General features: G+C 39.1%; 1 protein-coding gene across 8 annotated transcripts in view; it reads left to right on the plus strand.

Moving 5' to 3' along the window:
- Window positions 1-23,540, plus strand: part of LOC144502549 (histone-lysine N-methyltransferase EHMT1-like) — a 163,713-nt gene that overhangs the window by 9,650 nt on the left and 130,523 nt on the right. The window lies entirely within an intron of this gene.

The following is a 23,540-nucleotide window of genomic DNA, read 5'->3' on the forward strand; positions in this document are numbered from 1 at the left end:
TCATGACACCATAGTTAAACCAGGTATTTAATTCTGCTAGTTCTCAGGGCTTTGCAGCATCAAATATATTCACTATATAATTTCAAAAGTTGTGAAGCTGGCTTCTGTCTCTCCAAAGGGTCTGCTGGTCAAGAATTGATGTCCTTTACCAGCAGAATGTGATTCTTTCAAACAGGATGGCTTTGCTCACTCATCGGGAATAAAACTTCAGAGCCAGGTCTGCAGTTCAAATCCAAAGAAGTGCAAACATTTAAGGTCACCAAGCTCCATTTGGCACAACAGTTGAATGATCATCTTACAAAGCACTCTTCTCTTTTGGAAATAATTCTTTTGCTGTTGTATATCATTTCAAAGTACATAATTTTAGTCCAGGAATATCCTGGTACTATGTTTTTGAACGGAAATCAAAGAATGGTTACTGCACAGAAGGAACCCATTCGGCCTATCATGTCTGTGCCATCTGTCTGGAAGACCATGTCATCTAGTCCCAGTCCTCTGTTTGTTTATTGTTGTCCTGAAAATTTTAAAAGAAAGTTAAATTCCTGGAGTTAACATCTACATACATATGGCAGAGTAACTCTGCTGAAGTACCAAACTCTTCCGGAGGTCCCAAGCATCATAGATGCCAGTCTTCAATCAATTCGATTCACTCCACATGATATCAAGGAACAGCTGAAAGCACTGGATATTGCAAAGGCTAAGGAACCCTGACAATATTTGGGTAATAGCACTGAAGACTTGTGCTCTAGAACTTGCTGCGCTTCTAGCCAAGCTTTCCAGAACAGCTACAACACTGACATCTACCCAGCAATGTGGAAAATTGCCCAGATATGTCCTGTCCACAAAAAGCAGGACAAATCCAACTGAACCAATTACCCAGCAGTCTATTCTGGTTCATTAGTAAAGTAACAGAAGGTGTCATCAACAGTTCTGTCAAGTTGCACTTGCTTGGCATAACCTGCTCATTGATGCTCAATTTGGGTTCCACCAGGGTCTCTAAGCTCCTGACCTCATTACAACCTTGATTGTAACAAGCTGAATGCTAGAGGTGACGTGAGGGTGACTGCCCTTGATATCAAGTCACTGAGTGTGGCATCAGGAGCCCTAGCAAACTGGAGTTAATGGGAATCAGGGAAACTCTCCATTGGTTGGAGTCATACCTAGCACAAAGGAAGCTGGTTGTGGTTGTTGGATGTTAATCATCTTGGTTCTGGCACCACAATGCAGGTGTTCCTCAGTGTAGTGTCCTAGGCCCAACAATCTTTGGCTGTTTTATCAATGATTGTCCTTCCATCATAAGGTCAGAAGTCGGGATGTTTGCTGATGATTGCACAATGTTCAGCACCATTCACAATTCTTCAGATACTGAAGTAGTCCATGTCCAAATGCAACGAGCTGCACAATGTTCAGGCTTTGGCTGACAATGGCAAGTAACACTCGTGCCACACAAGTGTTGGGCAATGACCATTTCCAACAAGAGAGAAACTAACCATCGCTCCTTGACATTCAATGGCATTACCATAGTTGAATCCGCCACTTTCAAATCCTAGGAGTTACCATTGACCAAAAACTAAACTGGACTAGCCATGTAAATACTGTGGCTACAGAGCAGATCAAAGGCTAGGAATCATGAGGCATACACCAGCAGTATGATAGAATACTTTCCACTTGCCTGGATGAGTGCTGCTCTAATAAAACTCAAGGAGCTTGACACCATCCAGGACAAGGCAGGCTTGGGAATTAACTTTGCACCCCTTTGGCACCCCATCCACAAACATTCACTTCCTCCATCATCGATGCACAATGACAGCTGTGTGTACCATCTATACGATGCACTACACAACTTACCAAGCCTTCCAGACACATGACCGTCACCATCTAAAAGTTGGAACATCACCACCTGGAAGTTTGCCTTCAAGTCACACACCATCCTGACAAGAAATATATTGTTATTCCTTCATTGTCGGTGGGTCTAAATACTGGAACTTCCTCCCTAACAGCACAGTGAGTGTACCTACATCACATGGACTGCAGTGGTGCAAGAATGCAGCTCACCATCACCTTGAGGGCAATTAGAGATGGACAATAAAGGCTGGCCTAGCCAGCAACCCTCCCATTCCATGAATGAATAAAAAAAACACCAGGGATCCAGGATGAAGTATCTAAATGGATACAAAATTGGCTTCTTGACAGAAGCCAGAGGGTGGTTGTAGAGAGTTGTTTTTCAAACTGGAGACCTGTGACCAGCAGTGTGCCTCAGGGATCAGTGCTGGGCCCACTGTTGTTTGTCAAGTATATTAATGATTTGGGTGAGAATATAGGATGCATGGTTCGTGAGTTTGCAGATGACACCAAGATTGGTGGCATAGCGGACAGTGAAGAAAGTTATCTCCAATTGCAATGGGATCTTGATCAATTGGGCCAGTGGGCCGACGAATGGCAGATGGAGTTTAATTTGGACGAATGCGAGGTGATGCATTTTGGTAGATTGAACCAGGGCAGGACTTACTCAGTTAATGGTAGGGCGTTGGGGAAAGTTACAGAACAAAGAGATCGAGGGGTACATGTTCATAGCTCCTTGAAAGTGGAGTCACAGGTGGACAGAGTGGTGAAGAAGGCATTCGGCATGCTTGGTTTCATCGGTCAGAACATTGAATACAGGAGTTGGGACGTCTTGTTGAAGTTGTACAAGACATTGGTAAGGCCACACTTGGAATCCTGTGTGCAAACCTGGTCACCCTATTATAGAAAGGATATTATTAAACTAGAAAGAGTGCAGCAAAGATTTACTAGGATGCTACCGGGACTTGATGGATTGAGTTATAAGGAGAGGCTGAATAGACTGGGACTTTTTTCTCTGGAGCGTAAGAGGCTGAGGGGTGACCTTATAGAGGTCTATAAAATAATGAGGGGCATAGACAAGGTAGATAGTCAATATCTTTTCCCAAATGTAGGGGAATCTAAAACTAGAGGGCATAGGTTTAAGGGGAGAGATACAAAAGTGTCCAGAGGGGCAACTTTTTCACACGGAGGGTGGTGAGTGTCTGGAACAAGCTGCCAGAGGTAGTAGTAGAGGCGGGTCCAATTTTGTCTTTTAAGAAGCATTTAGATAGTTACATGGGTATGATGGGTATAGAGGGATATGGGCCAAATGTAGGCAATTGGGATTAGTTTAGGGGTTTTAAAAAAAAAAGGGCAGTGTGGGCAAGTTGGGCCGAAGGGCCTGTTTCCATGCTGTAAACCTCTATGACTTGGTACACCATGAGGTTTAGGCTGCCTTTATTTTTTCTTCCTTGATTTGACATTCTCTAGGTTTTATTGTGTAATGCAGTCCCGGAATGCTCACAGTCATTTATATTCTTCACCAAGGGAATGATCCTTTAAGAGATTCTGTCAACATATTATGATCCAGATAATCTTTTGGATTGGCGTTCAACTTTCTCATTTGGTCATTCAACTCTCTTAAGATGCACGGTTCTATCAGCAGGTTCTTCTTCAACCTTCCGTGTGGGTTGGATTATTGAGCACTGGCTTTTAAGTGATTGTCTCTGTTTTTTCACTTTAATTCGCTCTGCTGAACATTGGGACTTTTTTTGCTAGGTACACTTCCACAGTGGCTGGCATTCTTCTGGTATCTTGCCCAAATAACTATCATATATGACCATAGACAATGTTAGCATGTTTATTTTATCTTATTTCAGCAAGAACAGAGGATGCTGGAAAAACTGAAAGTTAACATTTCATGTTCTTTGGCTCTTTGTCAGCCAAAGGACTCAACGTTACCTCTACTTTCTCTCCTTACAGATGCTGCTAGGCGTGCTGAGTTTTTGTTTCAGATTCCAGCATCCACAATATTTTGCTTATTTATATGATCTTATTTCAATCATGGCATCAAGACAATCTTCCTGACTATATGCAGCAAGTGGATGAGGTTTCCTGTTTATGGTTTTAGGAGAAGAACAGGTACTTGTTGTGATATTCTCGCAATAGTTGCTCAACTGAAGTTTCCAGGTTCTTGCCAAGTACAGCCTTCGCACTTTTCAAGATCAGAACACCAGTAGGAGATGCCCTCATTTTTATCCCTCCTTGTTTGGTGTTAAGATTTAGGTAGGAAATCAGAAGTTGCCCTGATGTTCAACACATTGTGGTATCTGAATCTTCTTCTATGCCAAATACGTTTTTGTGTATTCATCTCTGCTTGAATTTCTTGGCTAAGGACTGTCTGACTCTGTCCTTTAATTTTGGCATATGGGCTAGTGAGCTACATGCACTTGCAAATAGATCCTCTGTCTTTTTTGTCGGTCTGTTCAGGTTGTTTTTTTAACCTCAACCCAGATTTCTGCCAATACTTCTTTTCATGGATTCGTGAATTTTTTGGGAGTCCTGGTATAATACACCCACAGCACATATGCTTGGCTTAGTTAAATTTTTATTTGCAAAATTCTTATGAAACCTTTGTGTTTAAGTTAGTCAGTTCCAAAGTGAAATCATTAAACCCCATTATAAGGAATATCATGTAGGTTCCATGGGTGCATGACACCTGCATTTCATTTGTGATAATCCATTTTTCGCCCTTTGTCTCAACTTTTCTAACACCGTTAATACAGTTTGTTTTATGGTATGCTGTTTAGTCAGAATATTCATGGTGTGCAGGTGTCTTTGGTTAGCCACTCAGGATGTCTGTAGAATATATTGCACTTTACTAATCTTGTCAAATATTCAAAATGAAGCTAGCAAAGAAATGATTCCACGGTCCTGATGAGATGAATGGTCAAGCTGGTAATACTGTTCATACACAATCAAGTCTTGACAGCTATGCAAAGTTAGCTCCCAAACCTGTTTCATGTAAATTCACTGGACTGGGAAAGCAATGGCTTGGGCTGTACATTTAAAAGAAAATAATTTTGGGCAAACCGATTTCTGTTTAATTTCTGGTATAAAGGAAATTGAGATTCCCTTATTGGTTAAGTAGTTATTTAGTATTTTCTCTTCAATACTAATCCTTCGCTCAGGGCTGGTACAAAATGCTTCTAATTCTGGGCTTGACACTCCAGACTCAGGCTTACTGAATCATATCCATCAGTAAGAAGTGGAAAACCCTTTAAATATGAAGATAGATATCTTTGGAACAGTGTTACAGGATTCTTGATGTATCATTAATATAATTCAGACATTTCCCCCTCTATTAGCTCTCCTCCCTGCCAGTGACAGGTTGTATTAGAGATTTGGATAAGTGCCCCAAGGTATCCCAGTACTGTTCTGTCTCTGCTGTTGGTGGAGGACTTTATTGAGAAGATTAATTATTTTTTAAGTAATCTAGGTGACTAGCCAGTTCCATTGCCCAGACATTCCCAAGACAATGTGGAGGCAAATTGTGAAGGATTGATGATGTCATGCTTGAGTTTTAAAAGCTCGGAAATGCAAGGAAGGAAAGGCTTCCATAATCTTGAGATCCAGAGACAGAATGGCCTGGATTTTAGTGCTAGGGGCGTGGATGGGGCAGAGTTTGTAAGGAGCATCCAGGAGGGCTTCCTGAAATAGTATGTAGATAGTCCAACTCGGGAAGGGGCCATACTGGACCTAGTATTGGGGAATGAGCCCGGCCAAGTGGTCGATGTTTCAGTAGGGGCGCAGTTCCGGAACAGTGACCACAATTCAGTAAGCTTTAAGGTACTGATGGATAAAGATAAGTGTAGTCCTCAAGTTAAGGTGCTAAATTGGGGGAAGGCTAATTACAACAATATTAGGCAGGAACTTAAGAATGTAGATGGAGGGCAGGTGTTTGAGGGCAAATCAACATCTGGAATGTGGGAGGTTTTCAAGTGTAAGTTGATAGGGATTCGGAACCGGCACATTCCTGTTAGGATGAAGGATAAGTATGATAAGTTTTGGGAACCTTGGATAACGAAAGATATTGTGAGCCTAGTCAAAGAGAAAAAGGAAGCATTTGTCAAAGCTAGGAGACTGGGAATACACGAAGTAAGTGTGGAATACAAGGAAAGTAGAAAGAAACTTAAGCAAGGAGTAAGAAGGGCTAAAAGGGGTCATGAAAAAGCATTGGCCAGCAGGATTAAGGAAAATCCCAAGGCTTTTTATACATATATAAAGAGCAAGAAGGTAGCCAGGGAGAGGGTTGGCCCACTCAAGGACAAGGGAGGGAATCTATGTGTGGAGCCAGAGGAAATAGGCGAGGTATTAAATGAATACTTTGCGTCAGTATTCACCAAAGAGAAGGACTTGGTGGATGATGAGTCTGGGAAAGGATGTGTAGATAGTTTGAGTCATGTTGAGATCAAAAAGGTGGTGGTATTGGGGTTCTTGAGAAACATTCTAGACAAGTCTTCACTGCCTGATGGGATATACCCCAGAATACTGAGAGAGGCAAGGGAAAAAATTGGTGGGGCCTTGAGAGAAATCTTTGTATCCTCACTGGCTACAGGGGAGGTCACAGTAAGAAGTCTCAAACACCAGGTTAAAGTCCAACAGGTATATTTGGTGGCACAAGCCACTAGCTTTCGGAGCGCTGCTCCTTCATCAGGTAAGTGGGAGTTCTGTTCACAAAAGGGCATATAAAGACACAAACTCAATTTACAAAATAATGTTTGGAATACGAGTCTTTACAGGTAATCAAGTCTTAAAGGTACAGACAATGTGAGTGGAGAGAGGGTTAAGCACAGGTTAAAGAGATGTGTATTGTCTCCAGCGAGGACAGTTAGTGAGATTTTACAGTTAGTGAGATTTTGCAAGCCTAGGCAAGTCGTGAGGTTACAGTACATACAGGGGAAGTCCCAGAGGATTGGAGAATAGCCAATGTTGTTCCTTTGTTTAAGAAGGGTAGCAAGAATAATCCAGGTAATTACAGGCCGGTGAGCCTTACATCAGTGGTAGGGAAACTATTGGAGAGGATTCTTCGAGACAGGATATATTCCCAGTTGGAAACAAGTGGACGTATTAGTGAGAGGCAACATGGTTTTGTGAAGGGGAGGTTGTCTCATGAACTTGATCGAGTTTTTCGAGGAAGTGACAAAGATGATTGATGAGGGTAGGGCAGTGGATGTTGTCTACATGGACTTCAGTAAGGCCTTTGACAAGGTCCTCATGGCAGACTGGTGCAGAAGGTGAAGTCGCATGGGATCAGAGGTGAGCTGGCAAGGTGGATACAAAACTGGCTCGGTCAAAGAAGACAGAAGGTAGCAGTGGAAGGGTATGTTTCTGAATGGAGGACTGTGACAAGTGGTGTTCCTCAGGGATCAGTGCTGGGACCTTTGCTGTTTGTTATAAATGATTTGGAGGAAAATGTAACTGGATTGATTAGTATATTTGCAGACGACACAGAGGTTGGTGGATTTGCAGATAGCGATGAGGACCATCAGAGGATACAGCAGGATATAGATCAGTTGGAGACTTGGGCGGAGAGATGGCAGATGGAGTTTAATCTGGACAAATGTGAGGTAATGCATTTTGGAAGGTCTAATACAGATATGAAATGTACAGTAAATGGCAGAACCCTTAAGAGTATTGATAGGCAAAAGGATATGGGTGCACAAGTACACAGGTCACTGAAAGTGGCAATGCAGGTGCAGAAGGTAGTCAAGAAGGCATATGGCATGCTTGCCTTCATCGGCCGGGGTATTGAGTTTAAAAATTGGCAAGTCATGTTGCAGCTTTATAGAACCTTAGTGAGGCCGCACTTGGAATATAGTGTTCAGTTCTGGTCGCCATACAACCAGAAGGATGTGGAGGCTTTGGAGTGGGTACAGAACAGATTTACCAGGATGTTGCCTGGTATGGAGGGCATTAGCTATGAGGAGAGGTTGGAGAAACTTGGTTTGTTCTCACTGGAGCGATGGGAGGTTGAGAGGAGACCTGATAGAAGTCTACAAGATTATGAGAGGCATGGACAGAGTGGATAATCAGAAGCTTTTCCCCAGGGTGGAAGAGTCAATTACTAGGGGGCATAGGTTTAAGGTGCGAGAGGCAAGGTTTAAAGGAGATGTCCGAGGCAGATTTTTTACGCAGAGAGTAGTGGGTGCCCGGAACTTGTTGCCGGGGGAGGTAGTGGAAGCAGATACGGTAGTGACTTTTAAGGGGCATCTTGACGAGTACATGAATAGGATGGGAATAGAAGGATATGGTCCCCAGAAGGGTAGGGGGTTTTAGTTAAGTCGGGCAGAATAATCGGTGCAGGCTTGGAGGGCCGAAGGGCCTGTTCCTGTGCTGTAATTTTCTTTGTTCTTATTTGCTGTCAGTGGCGAAGGGCTGGTTCTTGCTGCTTATTGTTGAAAAAGCTGTCAAATATTGAAGCTTCGATTTCTGCTATGCTGACATGACTTTGAATCTGGCACTATCTATAGGGAATATGTGCTGCCCAGGAGAAACATAAAGTCATTAAGCAAGCTGAACTGAAGAATTCTCACAGACAGCAAACCAGGAAGTAAAAAGCATTTAAATCATTTTGCAAAAAAAGGGACACAGATAAGGGATTTTGGGTAGAAGCTGAAATACCATAAACTTTAACTTTTTTATTATTTTAACAATCATGGGTTTTTTATACGTTGTGAGGAATGGACTCCATACTTCTAAAATTAGGTTTGCATGACGAGAGAGGTTGTAAATGCACTGTTAAAAAACTTTATTACACTCTTAATGACTGAAAGAGAAGGGAGAAAGTGATTGCCTTGTCTTCTTTCCTGCACCAAAGTATGAGAGAGATGTTAAATACACCTCACAAAAATACAGAGAATATTCAAAGTTTTTGGTTTTATGGAGATTTGAGATTATGTAGAAGAACATTTTTGCAAATAGGGGAAGGAACGTCTTGGGTAAAGTTTTAGCAAGTGAACAGATGAGGGAGATCCATTTTGAGGACAGAATGGATAGCGAGACCAAAAATGTTCATTGATGAAAAATTAAGGATTGGTTATCAAAGAATGGGCTAGGTTTGTGACAGTACAGGGACAACCCTGGGCCTTTTTGTATCAGAGTTTGGTTGAAAAGCATCAATAACAGAAACCTGTGAAGGATAAATACAATTGCTTTCATTAGATTGGATTAACAGACTTGTCTTCTGCTATTCACCTCACAGTTTTTCCTACTGATAGTACTGTGGCATTGGCAACTGTAAAATGTTTGATGACTTCAAAAATCCAACATTTTGAGAAATGAAAAGCTTCAATATATGAAACCTTGGCCTTGTTTCAGTATTCAATCGATGTGATGGTATCCAGTTTTAAATCTGCTCCTTTGTCTTCATACCATAGTAATTACTTATTCTCTAAAGATCTAAATGGTTATGAAACATGGTAGGATCAATTGTGCCGACGTGATGACAAAGACTCAGATAATACATCCTTGTGGCTGAAAAAGTGAGAGGCAAAGAAGGCTTGTTTTGTTATTTGGATCTCTTGTGGCCAGGCAGTATTAAATCGTTTGTGATCATTAATTTGTTAGCAGTGAGATTCATAACTGCAAGGGTTGTGGTGACCCAGATGAGCAGACAAGTTTTACTTTGTGTCGAATGCCTCAATTTTCCACTTTTGGGAGATCAGATTTCTTAAGTTTCCAACTAATGGGTTTTCAGGTAGAACCGTTGAAGTACAGTGGCTTGTTTTAAAATATGATGGAACTACTGCAATTGGCTCCTGATGTAATTTACACTCTAATCTCAACAGGATTTGTGGCGCCTTGACAAAAGACACTGCAGAGGTGAGATGACTATAGTGTAACAAGTGATGTCATAAAATTGTCAATCTGTAAATTTACTAGTCTTTTATGATGCTATGAGAAATGTGGAGTGTAGGAGTGGATTTCATAGGTATGTGGTGAATGGAAAATTTGTAATTGAGTTCTGTTTGTACATCTGCCAATATGGGCTTCACAGTGCTATAAGCCAACCATTAGGAGACGGCTTCCTGCTCTTGGCCATAGTTAGTTTATGGGTGGAGAAAATTGAGCTTTTCTTTATATTTAAAAAAAAATGCAATTCCCTGCTTCTGTCCCCACTCTTCCTGAGCTGCAATCATGGATAATCCCAATAGGCCTAATAGAAATTGGGAAAACCCAAGTGGTTTAGAATCATGGCTGTTCTTGACCCAGTCTTCAGAAATGCCACAGGAGAAGGTTTATTTCGGCAGCATACAGAAAATGAAAATCATTGCATTCTTGGGAGACAGTGATCACAGAGCAATTAATTTTAACATAATTTAGAATAGTCAACAACCCAGAAATTAGGGGCTGTAAAAGGGCCAAATTTGAAGAAATAAGAGAACCGCCAAAATAAATAGAACTGGATGTAGAGTTAAGCTTTGAGGAAACTGGGGTGAGAGGGAAATTCTAATAGGTGAAAGCATAACATACTGTGGAAAAACCATACTGAGTTTAGTGAGAGCGAGGCACACTGGGTGATTTATTTGTGTTTTTACTTAATGGATTTTCAATGTGGCAGCATATCCAGTGGCTGTCTTGCTATAAGTGATAAGTGGGATTGTGTTTTTCCTGCATTTATGCATTTCAGCAGCATGAATGCAAATTTAATCATCAATTGTCTTTGTTTTATTTATCTAAGTCCGACTGGACCTAGCTTCTTAGTTTCAGTGGATGAGAACATCCAGCTTCTCAATATTGAGTTTAAAAGATTATGGTCTGGACTTTAGAGGAGTCAAGGAAAGTCTGTAGTATTTCCAAAACATCCAAAATTCCCATCCTCATACCTGCAGAAATCATTTTTTGCTGAAGTGGGTTATGCAGATCGGGGGAGGAGGATGACTCCCACATCTGTGGGAAACTAGAACTCAGCAGGGCTATTCAAACGGACCCCATTTTGCTGGACCAAAGACCTTATCCTCCACTGTTAGGAATTTTTAGAGTAGGTGTAAATGCTCTTGAAGGGCAAATAAATGTACAGTTGTCAAGTTTTTGATATCCCTAGGTCTTGAAAAAAATAAAAACCCAGCCTGCCTGTGTCTGAGAGCAGTGTTCCAATAGTGTTAATAGTTGTTTGTTGGCATAACCCTCCATGCTATGGTAATAGCATTATTAATGTTTGACTGTTTTTTCACAACCTGGTGTGGGTTGTAAGTTCACAGTCTGACTAACGGATCAGAGGTTATTAAATGATTAGTTGTCTTTAATGTAGGGTTTATAGTACAAATGTTTGTTTCTATAAGGGATTAAGGACTTGAAGGGACTTAAATGGACTTTCATGATTGAGTTTTTGAATATAGTGAAATCTGTAATAAATATTTAGAACACAACACAGCATCCCCCCCCCCCCCCCCCCCCCACCCCTCTTCTCCCAAAACCCCAAACAAAGATCCTGCTGTTCAGGGCACAGTGGGTGAGTACCCAAGAGTCTCTGCAAGCTGAAGTTAATTGGATTTCTGTTGGTGTTGAGTTCTCACCTGGAGAACAATCCTAACATATCATTTTTTTTGTATGAGTTGTCAATTTCTTTTGATTATTGCTTATAATAATGAACATAATGTCTTGGTATTTATTAGGAGCAGCACATTCGGTTCTTTCCAATGGCATTTACATAAATTCTAATGATATTTTGCAGCATTTTTAAGATTGATGAATATTATACACATTATAGTCAAATTTTGAGGACGGTGTTTTGAAGGGGGGAAAGTGTAACATAAATTTGTACGAGTAATCAGTTAATTTTGAATTCTGACATTACTTCACATGAAAACATTCTCTTTTCTATATTTGTCCAAGATTGTAAAGAAAGAATGTACATGCATAAGAATGCCTTTCATCACCACTATTGCATGTCCCGAAATGCCAGTTGTGATATGAATATGGGAATCAAAGTCTGACAAACAGAAATGCTAAATAAATGTCTAGTTTATGGCTAGGACTTTGCAGTCAGTAGCCAACCATTTATTCTACATTTATTATATTTGCATTTGCCCACAGACTTTCCATGGCCTTTTGCACTGGAACTTACAATTGTTAGAAATTCAAAATAACATGGCACCCTCTTCAGGGGCTCGAACGCACGTGTGGACAGGACAAGAAAATACATCTCCTTAACCAGTTAGATCCAAAAATTCATTCTGAGGCAGGCCGAGTCTGGACCAAGATACGAGATTGGTTAACTGAATGGCAGATCATTTGCAGATAGCAAACTTGTGAGAAGAAAGATGGGATTGAGAGAGATTTTTAAAAGACAAATAGTAAACAAAGATTTATTTTTTAAAGATCTCTGAAGGAATTCGATTCTAAATTTGTAAGAGAGAGGTTTTTGGCAGTGATTAAGGTTGAGCACGCTCTAAAAAAATTACCTAAACTAAAATGGAAAAGCCCCAACTATTTTCTGATCTGTTTAGTGAGTATGCAGCACACATTTAATCTCATTTCATGTCCTTCAATTGTTTGAATATTGGGTATCTCAGCCAGATAACCAGAATAAAGCTTTTGGAGGAGTATGGGCACTTTGAACAGCAATTTCCTGATTTCCACTTTTAACTGGACATGTGCCATCACTGAATGTTTCTCTCTGATTTATTTTTCAAGAATGGTTAGTGTTGATAACCCCTTTGTTATTTCGACAACAACATTTGGAAACATATTTAAGATGTTGACTGAGAGATGAATTTTGGCCAGGGATCGGGAGGACTCTTCTTGCTGTCACCATCTTAAAGGCAATTAGGGATGGCTAATAATTGCTAGTCTTGCCAGTGATGCTCACAACCCATGAATAAATTCAAAACAAACCTGAGGGATGAGACAGGGCCTCAATTTAATGTGTCATCCTATAGATGGCATCTCCAACAATACAGTACTCACTCAGTACTGCAGTGAAGTGTCAGACTAAATTCTATGCTCAAATTTGTGGAGTGCTCCTTCAATCCACGACCTTCTGAATCAATCAAGAGCGTTAGGCACTGTGCCATTGCTGGCTCCTAATGTAATACAGTAAGAGTTTTAACAACAGGTTAAAGTCCAACAGGTTTATTTGGTAGCAAACACCATTAGCTTTCGGAGCGCTGCTCCTTCGTCAGATGGAGTGGAAATGTGGTGTTGTTAAAATTCTTACTGTGTTCACCCCAGTCCAACGCCGGCATCTCCACATCCTAATGTAATGACCAGTTTCTCAATATTGGCAAATCAAAGGCAGCATAATTAAATGAGTTGCACATGTGGATACTGCTTTATGGGTAGACAAAATTAGAGCATTAGTGTCATTGTTCCAGAAGATGTTTTTGTGCCAGGCCATGTTGAAACTTGAACATTAAAACGTTGTAGTTCTGTGGTCACATTTCTATGTAAACTCGTTATTCTAATTTAGTTCAGGTAATTTGCATACTGTGGGTGAACCAGTGGATATAGTCTTCTTGTAATTTATACTACAGCTTGATCAGGTCTCGGCAAAGCATGCCAAGTGATTTTGCCACTGATATTGATTTTACTTTTTGGATAAGTGTGTGCTGGTAATTCGGTTTACATTACGATCATTCATTTAAATCATGAATAAGGACATCTTGTACCAAATATTTTGACACAATTTTATTCTTAAAGCATATTGTAGAGTGTCAGGATTATATTTTTGTTTCTTTCTGCCAGAACTATTATTGAAAATCTTGCACAAAGAAAATGATCTATAAATGAAAAAAAGTCTCTTCTGATTTCCCATTAGGTTTGCTCTTCCATCATAGCAGACTGCCAGCCAAATAAGGATTTGTTGTTGTGACTTTGCACTCTATCATAATTAAAGAAAATGATTTTGGTGATGTGTTGCATTATATTTGTGGTCACTTGCCTTGGATGTTTGCATTGCGGAGAGAAAAATATATCATTTGATATTTAGGATGTCATAGAAAAGTGGTAGATTTTAAAGGCTTCAACTGGCAAGATATTTTTTCCATGATAAATCAAACTATTCTGTCTTTACTGAATTCTGATAGGCATTGTGTTATTTTCTAAATGCTAAAGAATATCTTTAAACCATTGAAAAGGTCAAGATTTGGAACAAAAATTAGATTTTTAACATCAAAGTTTGACTGAAGATTAACATTTTGGGCTGTTATTAAAGCTTGTTTCTTGGAAATATCCAAATAAATGTGCATATATACTTTTCTATGTCTTGGAAAACCTTGATAAAAATTGAGTTACCAAACAAGGAGGGGATTATATGAAAATTAACAATATTAAAATAGTTTTTGATGAGACTTTGACAAATTTATTTTAACAAAAGTTATATTTAATTGGATTAGAATTGAAGTGAACAGGAGCACCTGACATCGTTCCACAAAAACCCTAATGAACAGACATTAGCTGGCTGCCCAAAATTTAGTACCATACAAGGATTATCATTCTTCAAATTTTCCTCACACTAGCTTGGGATGTTGAAGGTGTTAATGCCCCTTTCCCACTAGAATCTCAGTCTCTAAGTAATTCCAGTGGTTTTTGAAAGTGGCTAAGATGTTAAATAGGTTTTTTTCAGTTTGTAATTATAAACAACTTGACATGAGTAAGTTTAAAAATTTCATCCATAATCTTTTGCTCATCTCATTGTGCTCTCAATAAACAAAACAGGAAAAGATGTCTGTGCGATGTACGAATAAATTGCATAAGAACTTAAGTTCCATAGAAACCTAGAGAGATTTAAAGAGATTGAAGGAGATCATTAGGCTCATCCTGTCTGTGTTGTGAAGTTGGAGGGCGAAAGGAGTTTTAGTTCTGGTATTGCATTCAAATCAGGCAGTCAACTGGTTCCAATATTTCTACCATGAAATTTAGATTCAAAGTGTACTTACCTTTTGTTCAGTTGCTGTTAAAAATATAAACTATAGTGTCCTCTTGAGAATGGCAAATAAATTGCTGAATTAATTTCAGCCTTTTATTCAGATTAATAATTGAAGTATGCCATTGATCCAGGGTTTCTAGGTTTCTATCTCCTTTTGAAACGAAGTGTATGTTGTATCCTACATTGCAAATTGTAGATAGTAGCCATTTTGGATTTAGATTCAGGCTCTCCATGCTATCTTTGAAAATGGCTGCTGTAACATGCAAAATGAAAAGCCCAGCTGTATGAAATATCCTGTGACTGCAAAAAGGAAAAACAGTTTTTTTTAAGTCTTTAAATAAAAAAATGATGGAATAATTTGTATTTTTTGAAAAAGCTTGATAATTTGCTAACATGGTGGTGCCTTTGCTTTAAACAGTTAAATAAGATTTGCAAGTGGGACAAATTCATGGATGAGCAAGAGATTTCTTTTACTGGCAATAAACTTTCTCTTCGTTTATGAAATTTCCAGTTGCCAAAAAAAGCTATTTTAAAGTCGTTTTGGAAAAAATTAACAAAATTCTTAAAAATAAATTGTTTCTCTGTAATGTTCATGGCAATTAGTCCTTCAACATTCTAAAAATTTTGACTTAACTCTATTGAGTTGAGTTTGGTTTGTTTTACCTTTGAAAATGGTAATAGAAATATGTTCGTCAAATGATCTGTAATGATGTTACCATCAGAATTGTAGAGGGCTGCCAAAATACAATTTCAAATAAAGTTCAAATCTTTTCCAACTTGAGTCAATTGCAGGACCTCACCACTAGCACTTTGACATAAGTATCTTTTGCAGTCTTAATTTCACACAGTTTTGCAAAAATCAAATACCTCCGTCTCCCCTTCAAATTATTGGGCTATTTTGCAATTTACGTTTATCTTCAGCAATTGATATCTCATTTTAACCTTTCAAAGTGTGGAATCATAGATCTTGATTGAATGAAACTTCTGACATACATTAATGTACTAGCCATATGGTGTCAGAGTGACAACAGTAGACAACAGTAGTGCACCCTGATATTTCAATTATAATCAAAATATAACACGCAAAGGTAAGGAATGTAAGCACTAGTCTTGGCGTGTAAAGGAGTGACCTCTAAAAGGGTGAATTAGGGAACTAAATCCATGAAGTAATACTCTTGTTATTTAAAGTTAAACATTTTAATCATCAAAGCTAGTTAGTGACTCAAGTAGTAAGGAATCGAGGGATTGAGTTTAGGAGTCGGGAGATAATGCTGCAGCTTTATAGGACCCTGGTTAGACCCCACTTGGAGTACTGCGCGCAGTTCTGGTCACCTCATTACAGGAAAGATGTTGAAGCCATTGAAAGGGTGCAGAGGAGATTTACAAGGATGTTGCCTGGATTGGGGGGCATGCCTTATGAGGATAGGTTGAGGGAGCTTGGTCTCTTCTCCCTGGAGAGACGAAGGATGAGAGGTGACCTGATAGAGGTTTACAAGATGTTGAGAGGTCTGGATAGGGTAGACTCTCAGAGGCTATTTCCAAGGGCTGAAATGGTTGCTACGAGAGGACACAGGTTTAAGGTGCTGGGGGGGGAGGTACAGAGGAGATGTCAGGGGTAAGTTTTTCACTCAGAGGGTGGTGGGTGAGTGGAATCGGCTGACGTCGGTGGTGGTGGAGGCAAACTCGTTGGGGTCTTTTAAGAGACTTCTGGATGAGTACATGGGATTTAATAGGATTGAGGGCTATAGATAGGCCTAGAGGTAGGGATATGATCAGCGCAACTTGTGGGCCGAAGGGCCTGTTTGTGCTGTGGCTTTCTATGTTCTATGAAAAACCTGACCTGGAAAGAGCTGTTTCATGTTGAGTGTATATGTTCTGATTTTCTTTTTCCAAAAAATATGATTTAGTTTAGTCTCAGTATAATTTTCCAGCAAATCTCTTCACAACATGCATTTTTCCACACAACTTAGGGAAAAATATTTTAAAACTCAATTTCCATGCAAAACCAGCGAACATTAATTTGAAATGTTCATTGGTTTATAATTTTAATATTTTGTGGGATGATGTCTCTATTTTAAACAAAAACTGAAGTGTAAAAGTTATAAAGTAGAACAGTGTTTTTTTTAAATGCTGGAAGTTTAAAATAGAAACCCCAGATTTTTGAAAGACAGCAGGTCCGTCATCTAAGAAGAGAAGAGGGGGTCCTGTTCAGTTGTAAACTTTCATAAGAAGTGCATTACAACAAAGTTTGCAACTCCTCTGTGAAAGAACTCTGCACTTAGCTCTTCACGTTTACTTGTTATCCATCCGTTGTCCACTTCATTTTGCAGAACTGTATCAAGGTGAAACAACAGTTTTCCAGTTCTAACAAATAGTCTCCACCTGAAATTATAACCTACCTTTTTTAGATATATTAATGACCCAGATTATGCTCTCAAAATAATGGAGAAACTAATGACTGGCAATTATTTATGGACAAATGGTACAGCAACTTAAGTGAGGAGCAGATGTATCATTACATGCCAGTAGTCAAAGGTTGCTGTCCTAGTTGTGCTGCTTGCTCTTAGTTTCATGAAAATGGCCATCTTGCTCACCTGTGAAATGCATTGACTGGCCTGAATCTGTTGTATCAGTGCAGTAAATATGAATGAATCTTGTTCCAGAGAGTTAAGTTTTATCATAGTCTAAATGCCCTTTTAATGATGTGGTGAGTGCAAATTACTGCAGGTGCCATCTCTGGTACTGAAAATTAACTATTGCAAATGTGGAGTCTCATACATTACTTGTTTGGGATTTTTTAAAATGCCAAATTTAAAATCAAAACTTTTGTAACTTTTCTGGCTTTTTTCTCTTGAATAGATTAGTTTATCCGTACAGATTTGACATGAAATTGATTCATTCTTAACTTATACTTCTGTCCAAATGTTATTAATTTCACAGTCCTTCAATCTGATTGGTTAAGAAGATAACCAGTTGCTTGCTACACTCAGGCCCCAGATGCCTGTTTTCCCTCAAATTGTAATTATCAGCTTGCACTCTCAACAACTTGCCACGCCAAAAAAGAAAAAAAATCTTAAACAGGCAAGTCCAACAAACAGCAGATGGTATTAGATGCCCTGTCACAACAAAATCTGGGTTGGTGTGTATTTCCAATTTTAATGTTTTTGCTACAAGGTACAATTAAGTTGGCACATTATAAACCCACTGCAGATTGGAAACCTTGCTCTCTTTTTCTGGTCGATGGTTGATTTGTTGTTGAAGTAACTTGACATTTCCTATCTTCTCCACCTTTGAATTCCCTTGGCTATCACTGTGCCTTTGAAGTGCCACATGCCGATTGACATATTCAGCTTCTCGTATGAGGTGGAGCAGTGTCAATCTAAAGGCATGAGTTTATGATGTTTGTAATTCAAAACTGTTAAGAAGTTGGTGGAAACAGGGAATGCAAATTATTAGTAAAATGGAGACAACAGGACTTGGTGCTTGTTGTGCTGTTACTACAAAGTGATGTAATCTGACATTCTTCAACAAATAGCAGTTTTACTAATATAAACTAATGGAAATTTGAAATGAAATAGGATGAACAAAGTCCCCTATGAATAAGACAGATTAAGTAAAGTTATTTCTTAAAATGCAAAATAATATTTGTGCCAAAATGTAGAACATACCGCTAAATGTTATTCCTTGTTTTCTTTATCAGGTCATCAATGTTAAGTGGGAAGGAGAGAAGAAATTCCAAAAATGGTTCTTATTTAAGATGTTTTTGATTTCTCATGTGCATTGCTTAGGAAACACTGACAAAAACTACTATCTATTACAGAATCTCTATCCGCTTCACTCAGAAAATAGCCTTTTGACATCCAGTAACTCCTGAGTGTAGACATCTGTGTGCTTCACTTAACTGTGGGAAATGCCAAGCGAGTGAGGGTAAAGCATTCTGTGAATTTGTGTCCAGCTTAATTTACATTGCAGTCGAATGCAGCAAATGTCACAATCTGCTAGTTTTGTTCTTCTAAGGATGGCGCAGTGGTTAGCACTGCTCACACACCAGGGACCCGGGTTCAATTCCGCCCTTGGGTGACTGTGGGTTTCCTTCGGGTGCCTGGAGTTACAGGGATCAGGCAAGGGTTGTGCCTGGGTAAGATGCCCTGTCGGAGGGTTGGTGCAGGCTCGATGGGCCAAATGGCAGCTTCCTGCACTGTAGGGATTCTATGATTCTATTTCTAGCTGGAAAGAATATACTTAAGTTTCAATTTTTATAGATTTTATTTTCATCATTTCATTGCAGTATTTTTTTTGAACTAAGGTAAACAGTTGTTGTGTAGTATTGTTATACAGTAGTGAAACCCTACAATACTACATCTGGTTTAGTTTCCAAATGGCAGGGCAGCCTATCTGTCCCAGCAGTTAAAACCATGAAATGGCTGACTTTGCAGACAAAGTGCCTCAACTGAGCATGCTCAGAATATTGAAGATGATCCTATGAGGCTGCTGAAGTCTTGAACAGCACTCATGTATTCTTATGGTGGTGGAATTGGTTCAAAATCGTTCTATTGTATAGAAGCTTTGGGAGATTCAGCGGACAATTGATGTATAGATTCTTAGGTTTATCAACCTTACTTACGTTTATTGGTATTGAAGCTCTAGACACAGCATGGGATTATTATGGTTTCGGATGCCTCAGTATTAGGTTGAAAACATTTGTTCAGCTAATACATTAGAAATTGGGATTATAAACATGCGATATCTGAAATATTGTTGCAGATGAAATCATGCTTGCTTTGTTACTACTGCAGGTGTAGATTCAACAATATTGGTGATTCTGGGTGATAATCTATCCCGTTTGAGGTACAAGGCTACTGGACTGAAGAAAAACATTTACACAATGCAATGCTTTCTTACGGAGCATAAGAAATTGCATGAAGAGTTGTATGCTGGACAAGGCCTGCTTTTAGTGGCATTATGGTTTTCAGTCCAAGTCATGACTGCTTTGGACCGATGACAGAATAATCTGGTGCTGGGCATTTGAATGTCAAAGGGAGGATCACTAGATATTGAATATGGTATATTGTAAGGATATTTTGTATGAGAATATCATTTTGCAAACATTTTATTTTTTTGGAATGACCAAGGAATAAGATGTTTGTGTTACTCAAAACAAAATTTGTTTTTTTTTGGTAACAAACTACATTCTTCAAGCAAAGTGATTCACCCAAGTTTGATTCAGGGATGCATTACATTGCCTATTTTTAAAATTTAAGGTTTAATATACAGTTAAATTTGATTTCAGGAGATATTTTGAACTGTTGCTAGCTGTATGTCATTGGTAGATTTCCTACAACTAGCCTTTCAGTATTCCATAAACCTGTAGCAAATGGGGAAGGAAAAGAAAACAGTGAATTTTATATTGGAATCATCCCAAGGTTCAGTGAATCATTTTAAGTCAAATTGTTTTTACTTGTTGACCAATTGGTGTCCTGCTTCAGATTGGAACAGAAGGCACAATGCAACTTGAGCCTGTTTCTTCCACTTAAGATGAACATTTTTTCCCTTTCTCCTCCCCTTCCACTGTTTAGTCATTTAAATGGCAGCCAGTTCCAGGAATTGCTGACATAATTGTGCAAGTTATAAGCATGCTTACTAAATCTAAACTGATATATAAAGTCAGAACACACAAGTGGAGGCTGTACCTCCAGCACAGTTAGTCCTCTTCTTGTTGAGGGCTGTTTTAAAACTCTCTTAATTGCGGCCCATAATTTCCTCTCTTTGAGATTTTTACAGCTATGCATATGCAATTAGATAAAAACCTACAGAAAGCTTATACTTTGAGCTTTTAATCTCTACCATTAATCAGTCAACATGCAATTTTGAAGGTGAAAGGTGGGATTGGCTTTACCAAAACTAACTTTTTAATTGACATTAGTAGGGCCTAGGTATTAGCATAACAATTCTTTGCATTTGTGTGTCCGATTATGCAATGTAGCTTCATAACTCAAGCTTGCAGGCAACAGAACCTGGTGTGCACTTTGATTATGGCAGCAAAAGTGGTGCTGAACTTATTGGGAATCTCGGGTTGATGGTACTAGCAAGAATTTGTTTCAGAATGCAGTGGCTTGGTTTCTGCAGATTTTATTTACTGTTGCTGGCTTTGTACGAACCAAAATACAATATTTAAACTTTGAACTGAAAAATGTGTTTACCTTGTACAAGTGCACCGAGGTAACTTTTGGCTCTCACTAGGGAAATTCAACAAAAATATTTTTTGTCATTAACTTGTGATTGAAATACCTGTTAGCACTTTAAATTGATTTGCACCTATAGTATAGTAATTGTCCCATAAAGGACAGGTGTTATTTGAGCAGGTATTAATTTGTGCTTGGAATGATTGAGCTTGTGTATTTTCCTTCTGCTGTATTGTCAATGGGAAATTAGATTTTTGGATCGGAATTGACTATGTGACAGTTTAAAGTCGACGTTGAAGAAAATATCAAAGTCAAATTTGGCTCAGGTTTAAGAGGTTCCATTTACCTTTTATAATCTGGTGTGTGTTTTTACTTTTGTATGTAGTTGCAATGCCTGCAAAGTATAAAAGTGCCCTGGTTAAATTTAAAAATGTACTGTAAAATTCAGTGGACACATGGTATCATAACACCATCTCCTGCAAAGGTGTGCATATCTTAAAAATCTTGTGAAAGTCCACTTTATGCTCTAGATTTTATATTTAGTCTCTAAATGAAGCAGGAATGGATGACAAGTTGAATAATTGTGATTGAATATCTTGATGGTGATACCTTTTGAAACCCCCTTTTCCTTGCATACAGCAGTCTATAACCGTATCAGATATTTTCTCAGGTAAGCGTATGTTCAACTTATTTTTCTTATTTACAGTATATACACATTTAAAGTAAAGTTTTTATAGACTTTTTAGGCAAGAAGTAGGGATGACTTACACAAGATTAATATCTTTGAGTTGAAATCCATGTATTTTGGAGCTACAGCTGTTCTATTAAAACATGACAAATATTTACCAATTACTGGTAAGCTATTCCAGGCTAAGCAGCAGTAGCCGTAGCGTAAATTTCTTCTTGGGTGCAATGAGGGCAGGGCGAAACTACACTCAGTTGCCATATTCCACTTTAAATTTGCCAATAAAGATTTGTTTCGCACTTTACGTTCCACTAATTGTAGTGCCATCCTCTCCCTAATTCACTACCTAATTTTTTAAAAATGTAGATTACCTTAACAGCACTGGTGATTATAACATCAGGAAATTATAGTTTCTGGATAGTAACTTGCGTTTACACTATTTTGGTGTAGCATTGTACAAAAAATATGAAAAAAACACGTTCTACTATCTCTCAAATTCCATATGTGCAGACTGGTGGGCATTTTGCAATAGGAATAATGGTTAACCTTAGTGGAATTTTGAGAGCAGTCCTTGACAGGAATGAAACCAACACTGCAGAGTCCCTTTAAGATTATTGTGGCCTGACATACATGCAGCTTAAAGGGAACGTTGGTTGTAAGCAGCACTCCCTTCCCTGTATGGTGGCACAGCAGTTAGCACTGTTGCCTCACAGCGCCAAGACCCGGGTTCGATTCCCGGTTTGGTTCACTGTCTGTGTAGAGTCTGCATGTTCTCCCAGTGTCTGTGTGGGTTTTCTCCAGGTGCTCCAGTTTCCTCCCACAGTCCGAAAAATGTGCTGGTTAGGTGCATTGGCCATGCTAAATTCTCCCTCAGTGAAGCTGAACAGGCGCGGAAGTGTGGTGACTTCACAGTAACTTCATTGCAGTGTTAATGTAAGCCTACTTGTGACACGAATAAATAAATTTTAAAACTTTAAATTAAGGCAATGTGAAAACGAAACTGGTTGTTATATGGGACCAGCATTGTTTTGTTTCTCTAACACCTTGAAATATGGGGAACATATAGAAATGCAGGAGAGAAACAGAATGGACTGAAAAGTAAGTACATCATGCTGATTTCTTTTTTCCATTGCTCTTGGCAAGGGCACTCTTGAATTCCAGACCATATTCCAGGACTTACTCAGTTAATGGTCGGGCATTGGGGAGAGTTATAGAGCAAAGAGATCTAGGGGTACATGTTCATAGGTCCCTGAAAGTGGAGTCACAGGTGGACAGAGTGGTGAAGAAGGCATTCGGCATGCTTGGTTTCATTGGTCAGAACATTGAATACAGGAGTTGGGACGTCTTGTTGAAGTTGTACAAGACATTGGTAAGGCCACACTTGAAATACTGTGTGCAATTCTGGTCACCCTATTATAGAAAGGATATTATTAAACTAGAAAGAGTGCAGCAAAGATTTACTAGGATGCTACCGGGACTTGATGGATTGAGTTATAAGGAGAGGCTGGATACACAGACTTTTTTCTCTGGAGCGTAAGAGGCTGAGGGGTGATCTTATAGAGGTCTATAAAATAATGAGGGGCACAAATCAGGTAGATAGTCAATATCTTTTCCCAAAGGTACGGGAGTCTAAAACTGGAGGACATAGGTTTAAGGTGAGAGGGGAGAGATACAAAATTCTTTCACACAGTGTCTGGAATAAGCTGCCAGAGGTAGTCGTAGAGGCGGGTCCAATTTTGTCTTTTAAAAAGCACTTGGATAGTTACATGGATAAGATGGGTATAGAGAGATATGGGCCATATGCGGGCAATTGGGATTAGCTTAGGGGTTTAAAACAAAAGGGCGGCATGGGCCGAAGGGCCTGTTTCCATGCTGTAAGCTTCTATGACTCTATGACTATATGATCCATATAAAATTTTGT

The sequence above is a fragment of the Mustelus asterias genome, chromosome 13 (assembly GCF_964213995.1).
Source record: "Mustelus asterias chromosome 13, sMusAst1.hap1.1, whole genome shotgun sequence".
Lineage (NCBI taxonomy): Eukaryota > Metazoa > Chordata > Chondrichthyes > Carcharhiniformes > Triakidae > Mustelus > Mustelus asterias.